This window comes from Macaca fascicularis, chromosome 7 (assembly GCF_037993035.2).
Source record: "Macaca fascicularis isolate 582-1 chromosome 7, T2T-MFA8v1.1".
NCBI classification, from domain to species: Eukaryota; Metazoa; Chordata; class Mammalia; order Primates; family Cercopithecidae; genus Macaca; species Macaca fascicularis.
In genome coordinates this window covers 103,993,170-104,018,106 of record NC_088381.1, presented here as the reverse complement: position 1 = coordinate 104,018,106, position 24,937 = coordinate 103,993,170, and the positions used below count along the sequence as shown (strand labels likewise).

Genomic DNA, 24,937 nt, shown 5'->3' with positions numbered 1-24,937 from the left:
GAATCAGAAACTCTGGGATTGGGGCCTAATCATCTGTGCTTGAATCAGTCATCCAGGTGATTCTTAGGCACACCAAAGTTTGAGAACTTCTGAGCTAGAAGATATAGGTGTGAGTGGCACGATGATAGATACACATGGTATGGTATCCCTGGGGAAAATAATTTGGTTTGGATTCTATGATCAGGTGAGTGAGTCCAGGCAAAGACATTTTATAAGGGAAGAACAACATGCCCCAAATTATGGGACTCCATGTACTTCTGGGCAACACATTCTTCTTGTGAAAAAAAAAAAAAAAAATTTTTTTTTTTTTTTTTCATTCAAGGGCCAATACCAACAGCAGTGCAAAAGCCAGAATAAAGTTCAGGATAATATGCTAATGTGGAGTTCCATTTTTACAACTTGTAAAAGGATATAGTATTGGGCTTTTTCAAAGGGAGATTATAGCTATCTTTAACCCTTGAACTCCTCTCTGCCTGATATGGTAGAAAGAGTCCCAGAGTGGGAGGAAGAGGAGCTCAGCCTTGCTGTTGAGGGCAGGGCTATGTCATGTTATGATCTTGGGCAAATCGGGACCTCAGTTTCCTCATTTGTAAAATGAGTGATGACTTCATCTTCTCTCAGGTCACATTCAGTTCTAGAATTTCTTCATCATCTTATGTAACTTTTTGACATGGACCTAAAAACTACCTTGGTAGTTTCTGCCACCCTTCAGATTTGTGATTTTACATAGCGGATGGAGCCCTCCAACTGGACATCAGGGCATAGGTCGTACAGAGTTCCTTTTGTGTGAAGCCATAAAGATCAGAAGAAAAAGAAAAGCAGGACAAAGTGGTATCAGGAAAAGAATGACTAGATGGTAATTTGAGTCTGGGGTAGGGACCAGAGGAGAGAGAAAAAAGAAATTGCAAACATAAGAACTCTGAATCTGGGCTTTAGAGGTAGAGTACCAACTCCCCAGTAAATGAGCCTGGTTGGAGATTCCTTTGGGCAAAGCCTGGAGACACCAACAGAACATGGAAGGAAGGAGCCTGCAGGAGAGGAGCAACATAATGGAGTGAAAAACACATACAAATCAAGCATTGACTATTTCTGTCCTAGCAAAGCAAATGGTTGATTGAGAAGTTCCTTGAGACTGTGCCTCCTTTCAGAAAATGAGAAGTCAAGGTTAAAATGAAGGCAAGTAATGTTTCTAGCACTGTTCCTTGCACAAAGTATCCTCTTTCTCCTCCCAACCCCACAAAACAGCAACTTGTCCAAGGCCACAAGACTGAACGAGGATCCAGTGCCAGCCTCAGGACTCTCAGAACTTCTTTCCAACAGCACCAGCCTATACCCATTTTACTTTCCATGCTATTATCCACTTGACTCAAAACATCCTGATTTAACCCTGTTTTGGTTTAAAACACACACAAATTCAACCTTACCGGTACAATCTAAAGCAGTAATGCAAATACTGGCTTCCTAAGGAAAAAACAAATCATATATCTATCTCATTGTCATAACTGTCCATTGTAGGAAGAAGTACATTAGTGTTTGTTTATATCAAGATTTAAGATGACTTCTTCAAAGGCTGAATTTTCTCTGAGAAATTTACTTGGATTAGCAATTCTAAAAAGTTGTTATGCATTTATTTTAATCTCTTGCCTGAGAGAATAATTTTTGCACAGATAAAAGCATAAGTGAAAAGCAGCTATTGTGTATTCACAGTAGCATATTTTTAAACCTTATCCTATTAAGAAAGAAAAGATAACAAAATGTGCCCTAAGAATCAAGGTCCCTACTTTATATTACCGGAAGTTATGCCGTTAAATCAAGACATGCTGGGTGGCAACTTTTCTCCTAATGTATGTACAATTTTATAGGTTCCTTCACTACAGAGCAAAAATGCACAAGTACAGTGTGGCTTCTGAAGTCTATAATTCTTTAATAGCTTTTGTTTTTCATGTTTCTCTCCCTGTTCAGTAAATGGTTCATTTTAGATTGAAAGTCAAAGATAATTGAGCATGAAAGCACTGACTCGGTGTTCCTTCTTAAAGGGTTAAATGGCCAATAAATAGGCAGCAAGTCAAAATTTGTGAGATAGAGGGGAAGGAGATGCTGGCCTGTATCTTAACATTTTCCATTTTAGGGGAAATTGACTGTACATCTGGTGACCTCTGAACCAAAAGCATTGCTAATATGTGATGTTGAAAACCAGACCCTGACAAAGGAGGCACGATCTCTTTCTAGTCTCTTTCTCTTAAGGTGGTCATGGGGAACTGAGATAGGTTCGATACTGAAAAACAAGGATGATTAAAGGATGAATAAACAAAAAAGGCCAAAAGGGCTTTCAGATGAAGACAGAGATCCAATATGTCTATTTCTGCTTGGAAATAGCACGGCCCAGAGCTCACGTGGTATTTCCTAAACTTAGTTGGAAAAACTGGCTAAATTAAAAGAATAAAGAGGTATAAATTTGATACAAGAGCAGGAAAGAGTAGTGTAGGTAGGAAAAATGACAGAGAATGAAGTAAGAGAAAAGAGCTAGAGATTCCTACTGAAGAAGAGGAATTGCCAAGGTTTTCAAATGAGTGAGATCACATTTATCTTTAAACTTCCCCACCTGTCAAATGAAATTTGAAGAATCGTGGCAAACATTTCCAAAGATGGCCTCTAAAACAGCAGATTTGAAAAACGACTTCCTATCAAAACCAAACACCTAATGGGGTTTCTCTTTTCTAAGATCTAGAGATCATTCTTCTGGGTGGAATGTTCAGCTCTAACCAGCCCAGAGCTACAGATGTCTGAGAGCTGAAGAGGCTCCAAGAAGCAAGCTGACAGCCAGCCTTAGCAAACGCAGCAGTGTTGATGTCCAACCTTCAGCGGGACAGGTTACCCGCCAGGCCAGACCAGTTCTTAAAGAGATACAGGTGTTCAGTGCAGGAGGAAGGGGGAAAAAATCACTGAAGGCAGAAATGGGGAGTTTGGGCTTTATGTTTAATTATTTATCCGTAAAGCCCCAAGAACTGACATGAGAATGCTTTTGCTTCGCTCTCTTTATATATTAACAGTACTCTTTACTCTTTTAGCCACATTCTTTAATGAAAAAAGAAATAGGAACTAGAGAATTCAAGAGAAGAATTTTGACTGTCAACATTTTTCAAACGTAGTGCTGTTTTTTCACCTGTGCCCAGCTGAATCCTGTCTGTGTTCTGAGAATGAATGAACAACCAGGCTTGGGTACTGTAACACACAAAGGGAAGTTATGAGCCCTGGGATCCTCTTTAGTTCCATTCTTGTCTTTGGTTCTGTTCTTTGTACCTATCATTATATTAAAGATTCTATCCCTTAATTTCTCCACTGGAAAAAAATATGGTGTCATTCCCTACCCTGCCTAACTTACAGAGATGTGAGATTTAGGGAGCCATCACTCACAAATGCCTTGGAGTTCTTGATAAAAAGGTACTGAATAAATTCAATATTACTGTTAGTATTTTCATTGTTCACATTCTTCCTTTGAGCCTATGGATAACATATATTTATTGTTGCTTTAGGTTAATAGCAGCTTTGTCCTTTTTTCCCTCCCTCCTAGCACCCATTACAGTAATAAAATGCCTGCGTATTTTCAATCTTTTTCCTACCAGTTGCCATTAGGCTATGCAGGCCTATAAAAGTATCAGAATTAGATAGAACTATCAAATACATTAACCCATTAATGAAAATAAATAAGATTATAGCAATCAGCTTTTTCATCTCTGACCCATAAAACAGTTTTTGAGAATATGCTGATTGTAGATACCTGAAAAATATGGATTTTTTTTTGGCACAGTTTCCTGAAAGATCTGTCTTTTGGAATTTGGTTCAGAAAATCTAGATTCTTTTGTTCTACATGAGACAATATATTCATCCCTGAAGTCTCCAATTTTTGAAGATTACGTTAGCCATAAAGGTTTTATTAAGCATGAAAAGTACCCATGCACCTCCATTGGAAGAAATTGGACCAATTCTAGTTGCCAGGTAAAAGTGAATGCACACCGATATCAAATATCGGTTTGCAACCCCCAGAGGGCCAGTTTCTCAGGGCTGGTCTATTGAAACACATTCAGCAGAATCTCCAGGGGAGCTAGTTAAAAGGCAGGTACCTGTTGCCCCCCACTCCACCAGACCTTCTGAATTCAAAACTGTGTTGCGGTTTAGGTTACCAACTTTAACAAATAAAAATATAACACAAATATTAATAAACACACAAACAAGCTCTAGTTGGGGCCTAGGAGTCTATACTTTGACAAGCACCCCAGGTGACAAGCACACCAAAATTGGAAAACCACTGACCTAGAAAATGTAGATGCAAATCACAATGAACCATCACAACACACTGTCCAGGATGGCTAAAATTAAAAAGGACCAATTACACTAAATGCTGGTGAGGATGTAGAATCACTGGAATTCTCATACATAGGGAGGGAGTGTGTGAAATGGTATAAGCACTTTGAAAAAAGGGCTGCAGAGTTCTTATAAAACTAATATACACTTACCCTATAATTCAACAATTCCACTCCCAAGTAATGACCCAAGAGAAATGAAAACATTTCATTCACACAAAGATGTGTACAAGAATATCTATAGCAGCTTTATTCACAATAGCCCCAAACTGAAAACTCCTGTATTTGCCAGTAGCAGAATGGATCAACAAACTGTCATATATTTATTCAACAGGAATACTTGCAATAAAAAGGAATGAATTATTGATTATGCAACAACAGGGATGAATCTCAAAAACATACTGAGAGAAAAAAGCCTTATTTGAGAGTATATATTATATGATTCCATTTGTGTGAAGTTCTAGAACAAGCAGAACTGTTCTATGGTGGAAAAAAATTAGAATAGTAGTTTCCTCTGGTGGGGAGGAGGTGGGAATTAACTGGGAAGAGGTATAAGATACCTTCATTGGGTTTTGGTAATGGTCTGTATCTATTTTTTTTTTTTTTTTTTTGAAACAGGGTCTCACTCTGTTACCCAGGCTGGAGCTCAGTGGCTCAATCTCAGCTCACTGCAACCTCCACCTCCCAGGCTCAAGCAGTTCTCCTGCCTCAGCCTCCTGAGTAGCTAGAACCACAGGCACGTGCCACCATACCTGGCTAATTTTTTTGTATTTTTCATAGAGATGGGATTTTCACCATGTTGCCCAGGCTGGTCTCAAATTCCTAAGTTCAAGCGACTCACTTCGTTCTTTGAAAATTTTACTTTAAAAGAAAAAAGTAAATCAATATTCAACTCTATGATGTACGTATTGAGCTCTTTAAGAAATGCACTGATGTCTAAAACCTACTTTTGTTTGTTTTGTTTTTAACTTTTTATTGTGATAATATGACAGAATTTACTATATTAATCATTTTTAAATGTACAGTTCAGTGGCATTAAGTACATTCATATTGTTGTACAGCCATCATCACCTATCTCTGGAACATTTTCATCTTCTAAACTACAATTTCATGCCTGTTAAACAACAACTACTCCTCGTTTTCTCCTCCCCATGGCAACCTTCTATTTTCTTTTTTTTCCTAAATCTTTCATTTTAGGTTGAGGGATAATGTGCACGTTTGTTATAGAGGTAAATTGCATGTCATGGGGGTTTGGTGTATAGATTATTTTGCCACCCAGGTAATAAGCACAGTTACTCAACAGGTAGTTTTTCTGTCTTCACCCTCCTCCCTCCAACCTCAAGCAGGTCCCTTTTTCTGTTTTTCCTCCTGTGTCCATATGTATTCAATGTGAAAACCTACTTTGAAATGCATAAAAAATAAGATGGATGGGGGTTGGAGATTTTTACACACACACACTAAAATGTTAATGGTAGGACCTAGGTGGTGATTATATGACAGTTTACCACAATTTTTTAACCTTCTATATATTTGAAGTTTTCAAAATTAAATGCTGGGGTGGGGGTGGGGGAATCAGTGACATAGAGGAACAAGAATTTTCTGACTGAGTACACTCATTTTGAAGAGGCTGCTTCTCTCTGTACCTTTAGGCATCTCTCACCAACACTGCCCAGGAGAAGGAATCATTCTGATCCCCCTCAGCACCTCAAGGCACCTACACAAATCAGGGAAGCTCAGACTTACCCTCTAAGGGAAGACTTCTCCTCACCACCCTCTCCTGAACACTAACTTCCAGTCTCCTTTGTCTCATTGACTTGAACTTACAGCACTTCCTTTTGTCTTCTACTGAGGAACTCTTTTTTTTGTTTTTTTTCTTTCCACTTTGTAAGTCATAAGATATGTGTTCCTCAAACACTAGAGCCGTTAGCTTTAGCACAGTGACCAGCTTGCTTTTAACACATATATGAACGGTGCCTGCTCCAGGAGAGATGGCAAACTGCACACTGCAGCTTGGGCTTCCATGGCACTTAACTCTTGATCCCCAAGTAGGATCACAGCCTTGGAGGTGGCTTGCTCGTTCTCTCAGACAATCACTCAGAAAATTGTTTTGACTAATCACCTTCATACTGGCTCTGACTGACCAACCAACCACCCTTTGTACTGGTCACACTGATAAACCCATGGAGGGGATGAGACTTTAAATTCCGTTTGAGAATTGTCTTTCCTGGTCTCTCTCTTTAAGATTATGGTTAAGGTCGGGTGCGGTGCCTCACACCTATAATCCAGGACTTTGGGAGGCTAAGGTGGGTGGATCACTTGAGGTCAGGAGTTTGAGACCAGCCTGGCCAACATGGTGAAACCCCGTCCCTACTAAAAATACAAAAATTAGCCTGGTGTGGTGATGCACACCTGTGGTCCCAGCTACTCAGGTGGCTGAGGAAGAATAGCTTGAACCGAGGAGGAGGTTGCAGTGAGCTGAGATCACACGACTGCACTCCGGACTCCAGCCTGGGCGACAGAGTGAGTGAGACTCTGTCTCAAAAAAAAAAAAAATTAAAAAAGAGGCTAAATTAGCTGGCAATTGCCAGCAAAGCACAATACAGCCTCACTCTAATGGCCATACCATGGTGACTTATTAAGCAAAGAGGATTCCTGGATTCTTCCTGAATCAGACCCAGCCAGGTCTGTTTGTTTACCTGAGGTTCTAATCTCTCATTGTGAGCTGAAAGATTATTTTAGCAGGTAGGAGCTAGAAAAAGTGTAACTGTACAACAAGGGCTGCTGAAGGTCAAGTTAATGCTTTTATATTTTTGGAGGATGTAGCCCTGGTTAAGAGAGGTTAGCACAGAGAAGAGGATAGTCTTATTTGAAAGCTTTCTCATTTTCTGCTTGCATTTGCAACATTTACACTCTAGCTTTCCAGCTAATTGCAAAAGCATTACATGCCTGATACAGAATACTGGGAAAACACAGAAAAACACAAAGCAAAAATAATAAAATTCCCCTATCATTCCACCACTAAAGATAAGCATGTCTTTGACATATGTCATTTTACCTTTATTTGGACTATTTTGATTACTGCTATGCACTACCCAGTTCTTTTTTTTTATTATTATTATACTTTAAGTTCTAGGGTACATGTGCACAACGTGGAGGTTTGTTACATATGTATACATGTGCCATGTTGGTGTGCTGCACCCATTAACTAGTCATTTACACTAGGTATATCTCCTAATGCTATCCCTCCCCTGCAACCCCCTCCCCAAAATAGGACCCGGTGTGTGATGCTCCCCTTCCTGTGTCCAAGTGATCTCATTGTTCAATTCCCACCTATGAGTGAGAACATGCGCTGTTTGGTTTTCTGTTCTTGGGATAGTTTGCTGAGAATGATGGTTTCCAGCTGCATCCATGTCCCTACAAATGACACGAACTCATCCTTTTCTTATGGCTGCATAGTATTCCATGGTGTATATGTACCACATATTCTTAATCCAGTCTGTCACTGATGGACATTTGGGTTGATTCCAAGTCTTTGCTATAGTGAATAGTGCCACAATAAACATAAGTGTGCATGTGTCTTTATAGCAGCATGACTTATAATCCTTTGGGTATATCCCCAGTAACGGGATGGCTGGGTCAAATGCTATTTCTAGTTCTAGATCCTTGAGGAATCGCCATACTGTTTTCCACAATGGTTGAACTAGTTTACAGTCCCACCAACAGTGTAAAAGTGTTCCTATTTCTCCACATCCTCTCCAGCACCTGTTGTTTCCTGAGTTTTTAATGATTGCCATTCTAGCTGGTATGAGATGGTATCTCATTGTGGTTTTGATTTGCACTTCTCTGATGGCCAGTGATGATGAGCATTTTTTCATGTGTCTGTTGGCTGTATGAATGTCTTCTTTTGAGAAGTGTCTGTTCATATCCTTTGCCCACTATTTGATGGGGTTGTTTTTTTCTTGTAAATTTGATTGAGTTCTTTATAGGTTCTGGATATTAGCCCTTTGTCAGATGAGCAGATTGCAAAAATTTTCTCCCATTCTGTAGGTTGCCTGTTCACTCTGATGGTAGTTTCTTTTGCTGTGCAGAAGCTCTTTAGTTTAATTAGATCCCATTTGTCAATTTTGGTTTTTGTCGCTGTTGCTTTTGGTGTTTTAGACATGAAGTCCTTGCCCATGCCTATGTCCTGAATGGTATTACCTAGGTTTTCTTCTAGGGTTTTTATGGTTTTAGGTCTAACATTTAAGTCTCTAATCCATCTTGAATTAATTTTTGTATAAGGAGTAAGGAAAGGATCCAGTTTCAGCTTTCTACATATGGCTAGCCAATTTTCCCAGCACCATTTATTAAATAGGGAATCCTTTCCCCATTTCTTGTTTTTCTCAAGTTTGTCAAAGATCAGATGGCTATAGATGTGTGGTATTATTTCTGAGGCCTCTGTTCTGTTCCATTGGTCTATATCTCTGTTTTGGTACCAGTACCATGCTGTTTTGGTTACTGTAGCCTTGTAGTACAGTTTGAAGTCAGGTAGTGTGATGCCTCGAGCTTTGCTCTTTTGACTTTGGATTGTCTTGGCAATGCGGGCTCTTTTGTGGTTCCATATGAACTTTAAAGCAGTTTTTTCCAATTCTGTGAAGAAACTCATTGGTAGCTTAATGGGGATGGCATTGAATCTATAAATTACCTTGGGCAGTATGGCCATTTTCACGATATTGATTCTTCCTATCCATGAGCATGGTATGTTCTTTCATTTGTTTGTGTCCTCTTCTATTTCACTGAGCAGTGGTTTGTAGTTCTCCTTGAAGAGGTCCTTTACATCCCTTGTAAGTTGGATTCCTAGGTATTTTATTCTCTTTGAAGTAATTGTGAATGGGAGTTCATTCATGATTTGGCTCTCTGTCTGTCTGTTACTGGTGTATAAGAATGCTTGTGATTTTTGCACATTGATTTTGTATCCTGAGACTTTGCTGAAGTTGCTTATCAGCTTAAGGAGATTTTGGGCTGAGACAATGGGGTTTTCTAAATATACAATCATGTCATCTGCAAACAGGGACAATTTGACTTCTTCTTTTCCTAACTGAATACCCTTTATTTCTTTCTCTTGCCTGATTGCCCTAGCCAGAACTTCCAACACTGTGTTGAATAGGAGTGGTGAGAGACGGCATCCCTGTCTTGTGCACTACCCAGTTCTACACATAAGAATGAACTATTTCCCTGTCTCTACTAAAAATAAAAAAAAAATTAGCTGGGTGTGGTGGCGGGCGCCTGTAGTCCCAGCTACTTGGGAGGCTGAGGCAGGAGAATGGCGTGAACCTGGGAGGCGGAGCTTGCAGTGAGCCAAGATTGCGCCACTGCACTCCAGCCTGGGTGACAGAGAGAGACTCCATCTCAAAAAAAAAAAAGAATGAACTATTTGCTTTTATTATTTCCTGTTTAGAAAATAGTCAAGGCAATTTAAGTTCCCAAACTGAGTATGTGCATAATTTTTATTGATTATAAAAGTAGTATAAAACTTTGTAAAAGATTCAAATAATTGAAAAATATACTGGCAGAAAAGCATATCTTGCACAGTCCCACTCTATAGTGACATCATTAACAGATTGACAAATAGCTTTTCAGTTATTTCTGTTTATAAAACTACATGATTTTTATAAAAATGAGATTGTGATGTATATATGGTTCTGTAATGAGCCTGTGAATGGACATTAGATTATTTTAAATTCCCAGCTATTACAAATCTGCAATGGCTATCTTTCAACCAAATTAAATTGCAAGTTACAAATACGTTATTAGTCAGAATCCTATGGGTTCTCCAGAGAGTCACAACCAATAGGATATAGATATAAAAGAAGGAATTTACTAGAGGAATTGGCTCACATAATTATGGAGACTGTGAAGTCCCACAATAGTCCATTTGCAGGCTAGAGAACCAGGAAGTCTGTTAGCCCGGCTCAGTCCAAGTCTGGAGGCCTGAGAACCAGAGAAGTTGATGGTGTAACTCTGGGTCTCAGACCAAAGGCCTGTGAACCTGCGGGGCCACTGGTGCCAGTCCCAGAGTCTAAAAGCTGGAGAATGTAGAGTTCTAGTGTCCATGGCAAGGAGAAGAATGGTATTCTAGCTCCAGAAGAGAGAATAAATTTGCCTTTTTTCTGCCTTTTCATTCTAAGTGGGTCTTTAGCCAACTGGATGGTGGGTGCCCACATTGGGTGAGAGTGGATCTTCCTTACTCAAGCCACTGGTTCAAACATCAGTCTCATCTGGAAACACTCTTGCAGTCACATCCAGAAATAATTCTTTACTGACTATCTAGCCATCCTTTAATCCAGTCCGGTGGGCACCTACAATTAACCATTGCAACCAGTCTGAGTAGATACATCTGCACATATATCAGATCTGCTATAACAATCAACCTCAACATCTCAGTTTCCTAAGACAAAATAGTTTAGAGCTTGGTCACATCACAGTCTGATACAGGTTTCAAGCAATGATGATGGTGGGCTCTGATACACATATTCATTCAGGGACTCTCTCATCTCATGACTCCATTCTCCTTTTGGTCCTTGCCTTCCTCTGCCTTCTACCTGGGGAAAATCAAAAGGGCACAGAGAAGTCCCACACATGCACTCACAGTCACCTCAGCCTGGAGATGACCTGCATCACTTCCATTCACATTCCACGGTAATAATTGGTCACATGGCTTTATCTATATACAAGTCCAGATACACACCCAGAAAAGAGCACAGGCACTGGACAACACTAGCAGCTTTAGTACTTTAATGGCTTTATTTTCTACACTTGAAACTAATCAATGATCAATGTAAAAACTTGGAAAACAATAGAAAAAAGGAAAATCTCTGGCAATCTCACATTCAAAGATATCACTGTAAATATTTGGTGTATGCATGTTCTTATAAGTGGGAGTTGAACAATGAGAACACGTGGACACAGGGATGGGAACATCACACACTGGGGCCTGTCGGGGGGTGGGGGGCTAAGGGAGGGATGGATAGCGTTAGCAGAAATACCTAATGTAGATGACAGGTTGATGGGTGCAGCAAACCACCATGGCATGTGTATACCTATACAGCCTGCATGTTCTGCACATGTATCCCAGAACTTAAAGTATAATAAAAGTAATGAAAAAATATATGCTATCTTTGTACATGTGATTTAATTAAAATTTACATATTTAAAAGCAACAAATCTGCAGCTGCTTCTTGATTTAAAAAATTTGATGTATATCTCTTTGCCTATTTTTTACCACTATCCTGCAAGACTACCCTGCTGAAAAGACGTACACTGTTATCCATCCACCATTTTACATTGCTACATGTCCCAGAAGAGTCTTAAAGCAATTAGACTAAGTATATGCTATGAATAGATTTTTTTAAATTTTAACAGCTTTAAATGACTTTTTTCTAAACCTAAAAAATATTTATCACATTGTGGAAATATACAGAAAAATAATCCAACTAACAATGTATAGGAAAGTAAAGTTGTAAGTAGAAATGTTTGTTATTTGGTGATATTGTAAGAACTGGGAGAAAGTAAATCCAAAACAAGACATGTGCATGTGACTTCACTATATCGAACAACTTATCCTCAGTAGGACAAAAGTTTTTCTTTATTCTGACTCCAAAAACCTTATTACAAGCCGTTTATTGTTAAGTACTATTTCATATCTATTTTTAAATGATACAATGTATACAAACACAAATAGATATCTAATAAGGCTATGTTGACATTTATTAGGTGATTATATCTAAAAGTTGTCATACATTCTTTATATATTTGTAATACATGCCTTGTGTCTGTATCCTTGCAAATTTTTATACTATCTCCAGGTATTTTATTTTATGGAATATTGCCATATATTTCCCTTTCTCAGTGTCCTCAGGAACCCCTGAAATACAAAAGCACTCTTAACACAGTTTTTTTAATTGGCAAGATAATGGAACTTAGAATATTAGAATATTGTAATATCGGAAGTTCCATTTATTACACTGATTAAACAGTGTAGAATAACACTGAGGATGTAGATGTCATGCAGTCAAGTCTCAGTCTGCAAAGCCCATTCCCCTCCCTCCCAGGGCCATCATGGTCCTGAGTGGAATCCTAAGGTGATACCTGGAATGTGCTTGCCTCTGAGAGCAGCCTTTTGGCTCCCCAGGCCTCAGCTGCATTCCTGGAATATGAGAAGTTGCTTGGAATTCCTTCTCCATAGCCTCAGTTGAACCTGTGTCTCTCTCTGTGGATTATGGCTCTGCTCCTAGGTTACTTCACTTTAGAATAGCTTGCTTTTCTAGGTTTTTGTTTTTTTGTTTTTTGTTTTTTTTGGGAGGGGGTCTTGTTCTGTCGTCCAGGCTGGAGTGCAATACTGCGATCACGACTCAACCTCCCAGGCTCAGGTGATCCTCCCACCTCAGCCTCTGGAGTAGTTGGGACTACAGGTATGCACCACCATCCTGGCCAATTTCTTATTTTTAGTAGAGAGAGGGTCTCTCGATATTACCCAGCCTTGTCTTGAACTTCTGGCCTCAAGTGATCCTCCTGCCTTGGCCTCCCAAAGGACAGGGTTATAGGTGTGAGCCACCAGACCTTGCTTATTTTCCAGGTTTTGAGAAGCTGCAAGTTAGATAATTATTGCTGCCTGTCTAACCTACTCTCTTCCACACATTGCTGAGGTCACTGGAAGAAACAGAAATCACAAACTCTTTTTCTTCTATCCCTAACTTTTCCTGCCTCATCTAGAATCACCACTCTTGATAACAGGACCCTCCATTTTTGTCCATCACCTTATTAAATCTTCTGTCAAATCACTTTATTTAAAACTTAGAGAAACTATGGTTACAACTAAAAATTGTAAGCTGACAGTCATTTTAGCTGTTGCTCTACGAGGGTGGCAGAATTCCTCTTAAAGAGCAAACTGCGGCCGGGCGCGGTGGCTCAAGTCTGTAATCCCAGCACTTTGGGAGGCCGAGACGGGCGGATCACGAGGTCAGGAGATCGAGACCATCCTGGCTAACACCGTGAAACCCCATCTCTACTAAAAATACAAAAAACTAGCCGGGCGAGGTGGCGGGCGCCTGTAGTCCCAGCTACTCCGGAGGCTGAGGCAGGAGAATGGCGTAAACCCGGGAGGCGGAGCTTGCAGTGAGCTGAGATCCGGCCACTGCACTCCAGCCCGGGCTACAGAGCAAGACTCCGTCTCAAAAAAAAAAAAAAAAAAAAGAGCAAACTGCTTCTTTGTTGAGAAAGCATCCAGTGGGTTTTTCTTGATGTGGGGGTGAGCCCCAGGAGAGTCTAGGCAGGAGAGGGTCAGCCTGAAAAAGAGCCAAGTTTCTCTACACCATCAAGTTACAGGAATTTTGAAGTGGGTTCCACCCACCACTGCAGGGCTGAGGAAGGTCAGACCGTGAGAGAGAGACATTGAAAACAAAAAACTTTCTTAGAGTCCAGGGAGCAGGCCCCAGAAATACCCAGTGAGAGTGCCACCAGTAAGGACTCCTCAAGGGGGAGACTTCAGAAAACTTTAGCAAGAGTGTGACCAGGATTCAATTTTAAGTCAGTCCCTGTTTTGTGCTATCATTCCTCTACATTACTCATATAAAACAAGAAAATACAATAACACACTGCTAATCACAAGAGTACTGTTATGAAGAAAAAGGTGGTGAGTCCATATTTTGAAGCAAAGCAAACTAGAATGGGCCGGGGCAGCCTGGAGAGAGGCAGTGGGAAGATGGAGGGAAGAAATTGAAAAAGTCAGGAGCAAGAGAAAAATGGGAAGAACCAAGTCTCAACTCTAGAATCTGCTGGAAAATCGAAGAACATGTTAGACTTCCCACAATTTAGAGGATGGCTGTTAAAGAAAACGATGGCCTCAGAAGAGTTAAGGACTTTGGGGTTTTATGGATAATCCTTATGTGAAACATTACATGTTTTATTCACTGCTTAAACAACAGACTTCAGCAATGATGTATGTTGGAGAAATGGGCACAGAAAGTGAGGAAGGAATGTGTGCCTGCAGTTTGTCTCATTGTGGCAATGAAGGCAGGAAGCCTCATGTATATTCACACATAATAGTAATAAGAAAAAGATCAACAAAAAGTGATTATGCAACATTCAACATTTTTGCAGTACCCAAAGACTTCATGGAGTTGATTCATCTTAATATTGTCATTTTGATACAAAATATCTTTGCAGGATATTTGTAGGCATGGCTACCCCAAATCCCATTTGCATTAATCTAAAACAGCCTTGCAGGCCCAGTGCCAGAAATTCCTTGGGCAAGCCCATAATGTGCATTCACCTTGAAGCATGAAGGTACAGCTTATCCAGCAGAAATATCAGAGGCCAGGCTCCCAATACAAACTCCTTCAGACTTCTCAGTACTCAAGACATCTCAAGGTTTTGAACAGTAAAGTATAAAATACTGGCAGAGGTGGGTAGGGCGAACAAGAAAAACTGGTGACAGCCCAGAAAAAATATCCAAGGGGATTGCATTTTTCTTCTCCAAAGCAAAACAGAATTCATAACTAAAAGAGGAATAGAGAAAGAGGAAAAAAGTGATCTGGGACCTGTTGTTTTTCTTTTATCCCATTTCTACTCTGCCTGTGAGTGAAGACTGTTGTGGAAAAGTCAACTGGAGAGACCAGGTCAAAGGCCAAGCAGAAGAGGAATTAGGCTTAAGACTGCACTGAGAGGGAACACTAGACCACGGTGGTAAGTGTTCTTGTTGCATCTGTTGGTCTTTCATTAAATAATGGCATTTCAGCTGGGTTGTAGCCTCCTTAGCTCTCACTCATTGCATCTTTGATGTTTCGCCCAAGGGTATACCTATATTACATCAGTATACTGTTTTGGCCCATGGAAACCTTAATATTGCTCTCTGGAGAAAGGACAGTTTAATCACTCACATGACATTATGTACATATGTATGTATTTGTATCGTTTTTTTAACTGAAAGTCCTTCTCCCACCTCCTTGACACTCCCAAACTGCTATTTGCTACCCACACTTTTCTTCTGTTGTTGGTTCTTTTCTTTCTAAATGAATTTAATACAGTTATGGGAATAAAGCTCTTTCTGAAATTGGGAGAAGCCCTCCCAAGTTGTCATCCCAGTTGCCAACTTTGAAACCTGTTTAATTCTGGATGAAAACCACAACAATGATGTCTCATTTTGGAAAGTATCTTTCAGATGATATAATCAAAGCAAATTACAAATATAAATTTCCAACTAGGTTTTCTTCATGTTCAATGAAGTTACTCCAGTGATCCCAAACAAAGACATGTTAAATATAGTTGTAGGCCTAAGATCATAGAGTTAATTGGTAGATAAGTCCTAACTCTAAGGAGTGGGTTCTTCCTCCTTTTTTTCTGCTGTATCCAGCAAATGATTTAATAATTTATTTTTTTATTTTTTTTTAATTATTTATTTATTTATTTATTTTTTGAGACGGAGTCTCGCTCTGTCGCCCAGGCTGGATTTAATAATTTATAAAAATACATGCTTGTGTCAGGCATATCGGGCATTTTGCTAGGCATAGCCTACATGATTTTAAGCCACATGAACTTTTGAGTTTTTGCAACTGGCTGGGACTTACTTGATGACATTTCATAGAAAGTGCTGTGGTTCCTGTTGTTCCCAATGTGGAAATGTGACTTCAGGTAGGGTTGAAATCAAGATGTGACTCCTGAACTTCCATCTCTAACCATAATGGGATGACTACTGTACTAGCCCAAAACTACTCTAAAACTGGACAGAATTTGTGAAGCATTCGATTTCAGGCAGTGGATAACAAGCAATGTAAGGCTGTGATCCTTAAGAGAAGGGAAGCACATGAGGTGAGCTACGTGATTGCCTCAGCTCTGTGGCTGGAGACAGTGTCCTGACCATGGCACAGAGACCTGGAGTCTGAGCAGAGCATGGTAGTCCTGTTGAGCGGAGGAGGCAGACATCAGGGTTCAGGGCAACTAAACAAGTGGAAACTGTGGAGCCTGAATGGAGGGAGCTATGTAGAGAGAGAGGACCCCAAAACCCAGCAGGGATCTCCTGCAAATCGGTGGCTGAGAGTTGGATTGTAAATGTGCAGGGTGAGGCAACCTGAGCCTTACTAGATATCAGATGTTATGCAATTGAAAGTGGGACCAAGATTGTAGAGGTTGAGCAGTGCTTGGGGAAAAGCAGTGGCAGAGAATGTCAGAGTTCCGGCCCTGCCAGAGAGGAGAGATTTATTAACATCTTGTTAAAACTCCTGACATCCGGCTGAGACACCACAAAGTGCACATATTAGGAATAAGGAATATGCCCCTAGAGAAAGACCAACTCTAGACTCACCCTAACAAAGCCTAAAACCAAACCTAGACAAGATTTATAGGGGAGACACAGTTTGGAAAATGACTACTGAAAGGTTAGAAGAGCTTGAAAACACCTTGGACTGTCCACAGATCTATACTAGCAATGCAAAACACTAAGTCTATACATGTTAAAGTAATGAGTTATTAAATGAACTGCCTCCTTAATATGAATCCAACCATTTTTAGAGGAAGACTACAGAATCTAGACTCTCTACAGTATGTTGTTTACAATGTTCACTATTTAATCACTAGACATACAAATAAAATCACAGAAGACTCAAAAATATCTTAATGAGTAATCAAATGGAAAACAGCAGATAAATGGAAACTACAAATACAACTATATGAACATTCCAGAACTGAAAAATATAGTAACTGAAATAAAAATTGAGCTTAACAGCAGATTAGACTTAACATACAGAATCAATGAACTTAGATACAAACCAACAGACATGCCTGAATCTGGAGAGTGGAGAAAGAAAAATAAAGCAGAGTTTCAAGGAGATAATATCAAGCAGCCTAGCATACAGGTAATTGAGTCCTAGTAGAAGAAAATAATGTGAGGTGAAAATAATTGAAAGAAATCATGGCCCCAAACTCCCCACATTTGAAGAGAAACACTCACTTCCACATACAAGAATTTCAATGAACCCACACGGGACACACATAAGGAAATCTGCACGTAGGCACATTAGAGCCAAACTGCTGAAAACCAAAGATAAAGAAAAAAAATCTTAAAAGCAGCCAAAGAGGAAAAAAAAGGCACTTTATATACCATGAGACAAAAATAAGAATGATCACTGACTTCTCATCAGAAACAATGGGGTCCAGAAAACAATGAAATGACTTTTTTAAAGTACTGAAAGAAAAGGAAAACTGTCATCTCAGTTTTACATCCAGCAGAAAGAGCCTCCATAAACAAGAGTTAAACAAAGACATTTGCTGAAGAACAACAGCTGAGAGAATTCGTTTCCAGCCTGCCTGCCCTGCCTGAAGGATGTCTTTCAGGTCAAAGAGAAATTTAAATCTCCAAGATCAAAGGGCACCAGGAATGTTAAATAAGAGAAGATGGGCATCTTCTTCATCAGAAACATGAACAGTTTTAGACAAATGTCTTCAGGACCATGCTGAAGATAGATACCATTATAGAACTGAAGTTCCTATAGACTTAATTTCAAGTTTCTTCTACCTAAGAGTTAACTGTCTTAATATTCGGCCCTTGTAATCAGAATGGTGCTGAGAGTTAGCTGAAAAGTTTTTTAAATTAAAGCATTCTTTTCCAAGGTTGTCTGGAAATTTGACATTTAATTCAGCATTGAATGTGAACAGCTCAGAGTCTAGTCTCAGAGCTCCCAGCTACTTTTCCTTTGTCCAACAGAAGAGGGCTATGATTCAGAGTTACATTGTTGATTGCCTCTACCAGTACTTAGTGAAAGGGTCTGACTCATCTAATATGTGTAGAGTTTTACACTACCCATCTCCGTACATTTTTAAACATTCCTCTATATACTTGAAATAGTCATGAGATGTTTTAACTCATAAAAAACAAATGTAGGGGAGTGCGAGCAAGATGGTCAAATAGGAACAGCTCCAGCCTCCAGCTCTCAGCGCAAGCAACACAGAAGATGGGTGATTTCTGCATTTTCAACTGAAGTACTGGGTTCATCTCACTGGGGAGCACTGGACACTCGGTGCTGGTCAGCTGGTACAGCCCAACCAGCGAGAGCTGAAGCAGGGCGAGGCATCAACTCACCTGGGAAGCACAAGGGGGAAGGGAATCCCTTTAGAAACTGAGACACACAACACCTGGAAAATCGGGTAACTCCCACCCTAATACTGCACTTTACCAAGGGTCTTAGCAAACGGCACACCAGGAGATTATATCCCACACCTGGCCAGGAGGGTCCCACGAACATGAAGCCCCTCTCATTGCTAGCACAGCAGTCTGAGATCTAAGTGCAAGGCAGCAGCGAGGCTAGGGGAGGGGCACCTGCCATTGCTGAGACTTAAGTAGGTAAACAAAGCCTCCCAGAAGCTTAAACTGGGTGGAGCCCACCGCAGCTCAAGGAGACCTGCCTGTCTCTGTAGACTCCACCTGTGGGGACAGGGCATAGCAACAAAAAAAGCAGCAGAAACCTCTGCAGACATTAATGACCCTGTGTGACAGCTTTGAAGAGAGCAGTGGATCTCCCAGCACAGAGATTGAGATCTGAGAATGGACAGTCTACCTGCTCAAGTGGGTCCCTGACCCCTGAGTAGCCTAACTGCGGGACATCCCCCACTAGGTGCAGACCGACACCTCACACTTCACATGGCAGGGTAGACCCCTGAGACGAAGCTTCCAGGGTAAGAATCAGACAGCAGCACTCGCTGTTCAGCAATATTCTATCTTCTGCAGCCTCCACTGCTGATACCCAGGCAAACAGGGTCTGGAGTGGACCTCAAACAATCTCCAACAGACCTAGAGCTGAGGGTCCTGACTATTAGAAGGAAAACTAACAAACAGAAAGGACACCCACACCAAAACACCATCAGTACGTCACCAGCATCAAAGACAAAAGGCAGATAAAACTACAAAGATGGGGAAAAAGCAGGGCAGAAAAGCTGGAAATTCAAAAACTTCAAAAAATCAGAGCACATCTTCCCCTCTAAAGGAGCGCAGCTCATCGCCAGCAACGTATCAAAGCTGGACGGAGAATGAGTCTGACGAGTTGAGAGAAGAAGGCTTCAGTCCATCAAACTTCTCAGAGCTAAAGGAGGAACTACGCACCCAGCACAAAAAACTAAAAATCTTGAAAAAAGAATGGAAGAATGAGTAACTAGAATAATCAGTGCAGAGAAGGCCATAAACAAACTCACAGAGATAAAAACCATGACATGAGAAAAACGTGAGAAATGTACAAGCTTCAGTAACCAACTCGATCAACTGAAAGAGAGTATCAATGATTGAAGATCAAATGAATGAAATGAAGAGAGAAGAGAAGTCTAGAGAAAAAAAAGGAAAAAGAAATGAAAAAAGCCTCCAAGAAATATGGGATTATGGGATTATGTGTAAAGACCAAATCTACATTTGATTGGTGTGCCTGAAAGTGAGGGGGAAAATGGAACCAAGTTGGAAAACACTCTTCAGGATACCATCCAGGAGAACTTCCCCAACCTAGTAAGGCAGGACAACATTCAAATTCAAGAAATACAAAGAACACGACAAAGATACTCCTCGAGAAGAGTAACTCCAAGACACATAATTGTCAGATTCACCAAACTTGAAATGAAGGAAAAACTGTTAAGGGCAGCCAGAGAGAAAGGTCGGGTTACCCACAAAGGGAAGCCCATCAGACTAACAGCAGATCTCTCAGTAGAAACTCTACAAGCCAGAAGAGAGTGGGGGCCAATATTCAAAATCCTTTTTTTTTTTTTTTAAATTTAAGTTCTAGGGTACATGTGCATAATGTGCAGGTTTGTTACATATGTATACTTGTGCCATGTTGGTGTGCTGCACCCATCAACTCGTCAGCACCCATCAACTCGTCATTTACATCAGGTATAACTCCCAATGCCATCCCTCCCCCCTCCTCCCTCCCTGTGATAGGCCCCAGTGTGTGATGTTCCCCTTCCAGAGTCCAAGTGATCTCATTGTTCAGTTCCCAACTGTGAGTGAGAACATGCGGTGTTTGGTTTTCTGTTCTTGCGATAGTTTGCTGAGAATGATGGTTTCCAGCTGCATCCATGTCCCTACAAAGGACACAAACTCATCCTTTTTTATGGCTGCATAGTATTCCATGGTGTCTATGTGCCATATTTTCTTAATCCAGTCTGTCACTGATGGACATTTGGGTTGATTCTAAGTCTTTGCTATTGTGAATAGTGCCACAATAAACATACGTGTGCTTGTGTCTTTACAGCAGCATGATTTATAATCCTTTGGGTATATACCCAGTAATGGGATGGCTGGGTCATATGGTACTTCTAGTTCTAGATCCTTGAGGAATCGCCATACTGTTTTCCATAATGGTTGAACTAGTTTACAATCCCACCAACAGTGTAAAAGTGTTCCTATTTCTCCACATCCTCTCCAGCATCTGTTGTTTCCTGACATTTTAATGATTGCCATTCTAACTGGTATGAGATGGTATCTCATTGTGGTTTTGATTTGCACTTCTCTGATGGCCAGTGATGACGAGCATTTTTTCATGTGTCTGTTGGCTGTATGAATGTCCTCTTTTGAGAAATGTCTGTTCGTATCCTTTGCCCACTTTTTGATGGGATTATTTGTTTTTTTTTTTTTTGTAAATTTGTTTGAGTTCTTTGTAGGTTTTGGATATTAGCTCTTTGTCAGATGAGTAGATTGCAAAAATTTTCTCCCATTCTGTAGGTTGCCTGTTCACTCTGATGGTAGTTTCTTTTGCTGTGCAGAAGCTCTTTAGTTTAATTAGATCCCATTTGTCAATTTTGGCTTTTGTTGCCGTTGCTTTTGGTGTTTTAGACGTGAAGTCCTTGCCCATGCCTATGTCCTGAATGGTATTACCTAGGTTTTCTTCTAGGGTTTTTATGGTATTAGGTCTAACATCTAAGTCTCTAATCCATCTTGAATTAATTTTCGTATAAGGAGTAAGGAAAGGATCCAGTTTCAGCTTTCTACATATGGCTAGCCAATTTTCCCAGCACCATTTATTAAATAGGGAATCCTTTCCCCATTTCTTGTTTTTGTCAGGTTTATCAAAGATCAGATGGCTGTAGATGTGTGGTATTATTTCTGAGGACTCTGTTCTGTTCCATTGGTCTATATCTCTGTTTTGGTACCAGTACCATGCTGTTTTGGTTACTGTAGCCTTGTAGTATAGTTTGAAGTCAGGTAGCGTGATGCCTCCAGCTTTGTTCTTTTGACGTAGGATTGTCTTGGAGATGTGGGGTCTTTTTTGGTTTCATATGAACTTTTAAAGCAGTTTTTTCCAATTCTGTGAAGAAAGTCATTGGTAGCTTCTTCCTATCCATGAAGATGGTATGTTCTTCCATTTGTTTGTGTCCTCTTCTATTTCACTGAGCAGTGGTTTGTAGTTCTCCTTGAAGAGGTCCTTTACATCCCTTGTAAGTTGGATTCCTAGGTATTTTATTCTCTTTGAAGCAATTGTGAATGGGAGTTCATGATTTGGCTCTCTGTTTGTCTGTTACTGGTGTATAAGAATGCTTGTGATTTTTGCACATTGATTTTGTATCCTGAGACTTTGCTGAAGTTGCTTATCAGCTTAAGGAGATTTTGGGCTGAGACAATGGGGTTTTCTAAATATACAATCATGTCATCTGCAAACAGGGACAATTTGACTTCTTCTTTTCCTAACTGAATACCCTTTATTTCTTTCTCTTGCCTGATTGCACTAGCCAGAACTTCCAACACTATGTTGAATAGGAGTGGTGAGAGAGGGCATCCCTGTCTTGTGCCAGTTTTCAAAGGGAATTTTTCGAGTTTTGCCCATTCATTTGTCACGTATTTCTCATGTCATGGTTTTCATCTCTGTCCGTTCATTTATGGCCTTCTCTGCATTAATTATTCTGGTTATCAATGTTTCCACTCTTTTTTCAAGATTTTTAGTTTCTTTACGCTGGGTACGTAATTCCTCCTTTAGCTCTGAGAGGTTTGATGGACTGAAGCCTTCTTCTCTCATCTCGTCAAAGTCATTCTCCGTCCCGCTTTGATCCATTGCTGGCGATGAGCTGTGTTCCTGTCTTCTGTGTCGCTCGCGCTGGGAGCTGGAGACTGGAGCTGTTCCTATTCGGCCATCTTGCTCCGCCTGAACATTCTTAAAGAAAAGAATTTTTAACCCAGAATTTTATATCCAGCCAAACTAAGTTTCATAAGGGAAGGAGAAATAAATTCCTTTACAGATAAGCAAATGCTGAGAGATTTTGTCACCACCAGGCCTGCCCCTACAAGAGGTCCTGAAGGAAGCACTAAACATGGAAAGGAACAACTGGTACCAGCCATTGCAAAAACATGCCAAAATGTAAACACATCGAGGCTAGGAAGAAACTGCGTCAACTAACGAGCAAAATAATCAGCTAATATCACAATGACAGGATCAAGTTTACACATAACAATATTAACCTTAAATGTAAATGGGCTAAATGGTCCAATTCAAAGACACAGACTGGCAAATTGGATAGAGAGTCAAGACCATCAGTTTGCTGTATTCAGGAGACCCATCTCACAGGCAGAGACATACATAGGCTCAAAATAAAGGGATGGAGGAAGATCTACCAAGCAAATGGAGAACAAAAAAAAGTCGGGGCTGCAATCCTAGTCTCTGATAAAACAGAATTTAAACCATCAAAGATCAAAAGACACAAAGAAGGCCATTACATAATGGTAAAGGGATCAATTCAACAGGAAGAGCTAACTATGCTAAATATATATGCACCCAATACAGGAGCACCCAGATTCATAAAACAAGTCCTTAGAGACTTACAAAGAGACTTAGACTCCCATACAATAATCATGGGAGACTTCAACACCCCACTGTCAACATTAGACAGATCAATGAGAAAAAAAGTTAACAAGGATATCCAGGAACTGAACTCAACTCTGCACCAAGCAGACCTAATAGACATCTACAGAACTCTCCACTCCAAATCAACAGAATATGCATTCTTCTCAGCACCATATCACACTTATTCCAAAACTGACCACATAGTTGGAAGTAAAGCACTCCTCAGCAAATGTACAAGAACAGAAATTATAACTAACTGTCTCTCCGACCACAGTGCAATCAAACTAGAACTCAGGACTAAGAAAATCAATCAAAACTGCTCAACTACATGGAAACTGAACTACCTGCTCCTGAATGACTACTGGGTACATAATGAAGTGAAGGCAGAAATAAAGATGTTCCTTGAAACTAATGAGAACAAAGATACAACATACCAGAATCTCTGGGACACATTTAAAGCAGTGTGTAGAGGGAAATTTATAGCACTAAATGCCCACAAGAGAAAGCTGGAAAGATCTAAAATTGATACCCTAACATCACAATTAAAAGAGCTAGAGAAGCAAGAGCAAACACATTCAAAAGCTAGCAGAAGGCAAGAAATAACTAAGATCAGAGCAGAACTAAAGGAGATAGAGACACAAAAAACCCTCCAAAATATCAATGAATCCAGGAGCTGGTTTTTTGAAAAGATCAACAAAATTGATAGACTGCTAGCAAGATTAATAAAGAAGAAAAGAGAAAAGAATCAAATAGATGCAATATAAAATGATAAAAGGGATATCACCACCAACCACACAGAAATACAAACTACCATCAGAGAATACTATAAACACCTCTACACAAATAAGCTAGAACACCTAGAAGAAATGGATAATTTCCTGGACACTTACACTCTCCCAAGACTAAACCAGAAAGAAGTTGAATCCCTGAATAGACCAATAGCAGACTCTGAAATTGAGGCAATAATTAATAGCCTACCAACCGAAAAAAGTCCAGGACCAGATGGATTCACAGCTGAATTCTACCAGAGGTACAAGGAGGAGCTGGTACCATTCCTTCTGAAACTATTCCAATCAATAGAAAAAGAGGGAATCCTCCCTAACTCATTTTATGAGGCCAACATCATCCTGATACCAAAGCCTGGCAGAGACACAACAAAAAAAGAGAATTTTAGACCAATATCCCTGATGAACATCGATGCAAAAACCTTCAATAAACTACTGGCAAACCGAATCCAGCAGCACATCAAAAAGCTTATCCACCATGATCAAGTGGGCTTCATCCCTGGGATGCAAGGCTGGTTCAACATATGCAAATCAATAAACGTAATCTAGCATATAAACAGAACCAAAGACAAAAACCACATGATTATCTCAATAGATGCAGAAAAGGCCTTTGACAAAATTCAACAGCCCTTCATGCTAAAAACTCTCAATAAATTCAGCATTGATGGAACGTATCTCAAAATAATAAGAGCTATTTATGACAAACCCACAGCCAATATCATACTGAATGGGCAAAAACTGGAAGCATTCCCTTTGAAAACTGGCACAAGACAGGGATGCCCTCTCTCACCACTTCCTATTCAACATAGTGTTGGAAGTTCTGGCTAGGGCAATCAGGCAAGAGAAAGAAATAAATGGTATTCAGTTAGGAAAAGAAGAACTCAAATTGTCCCTGTTTGCAGATGACATGATTGTATATTTAGAAAACCCCATTGTCTCAGCCCAAAATCTC

General features: G+C 40.1%; 1 long non-coding RNA gene across 1 annotated transcript in view; it reads left to right on the top strand.

Moving 5' to 3' along the window:
* The first annotated feature begins 14,700 nt into the window (after positions 1–14,700).
* The window catches only part of LOC135971960 (uncharacterized), a 62,723-nt gene continuing 52,486 nt past the window's right edge, over positions 14,701–24,937 (top strand). The window contains exon 1 of the long non-coding RNA XR_010588406.2: positions 14,701–15,083. This is a non-coding gene — a long non-coding RNA (uncharacterized lncRNA). The remainder of the gene's footprint in view (positions 15,084–24,937) is intronic.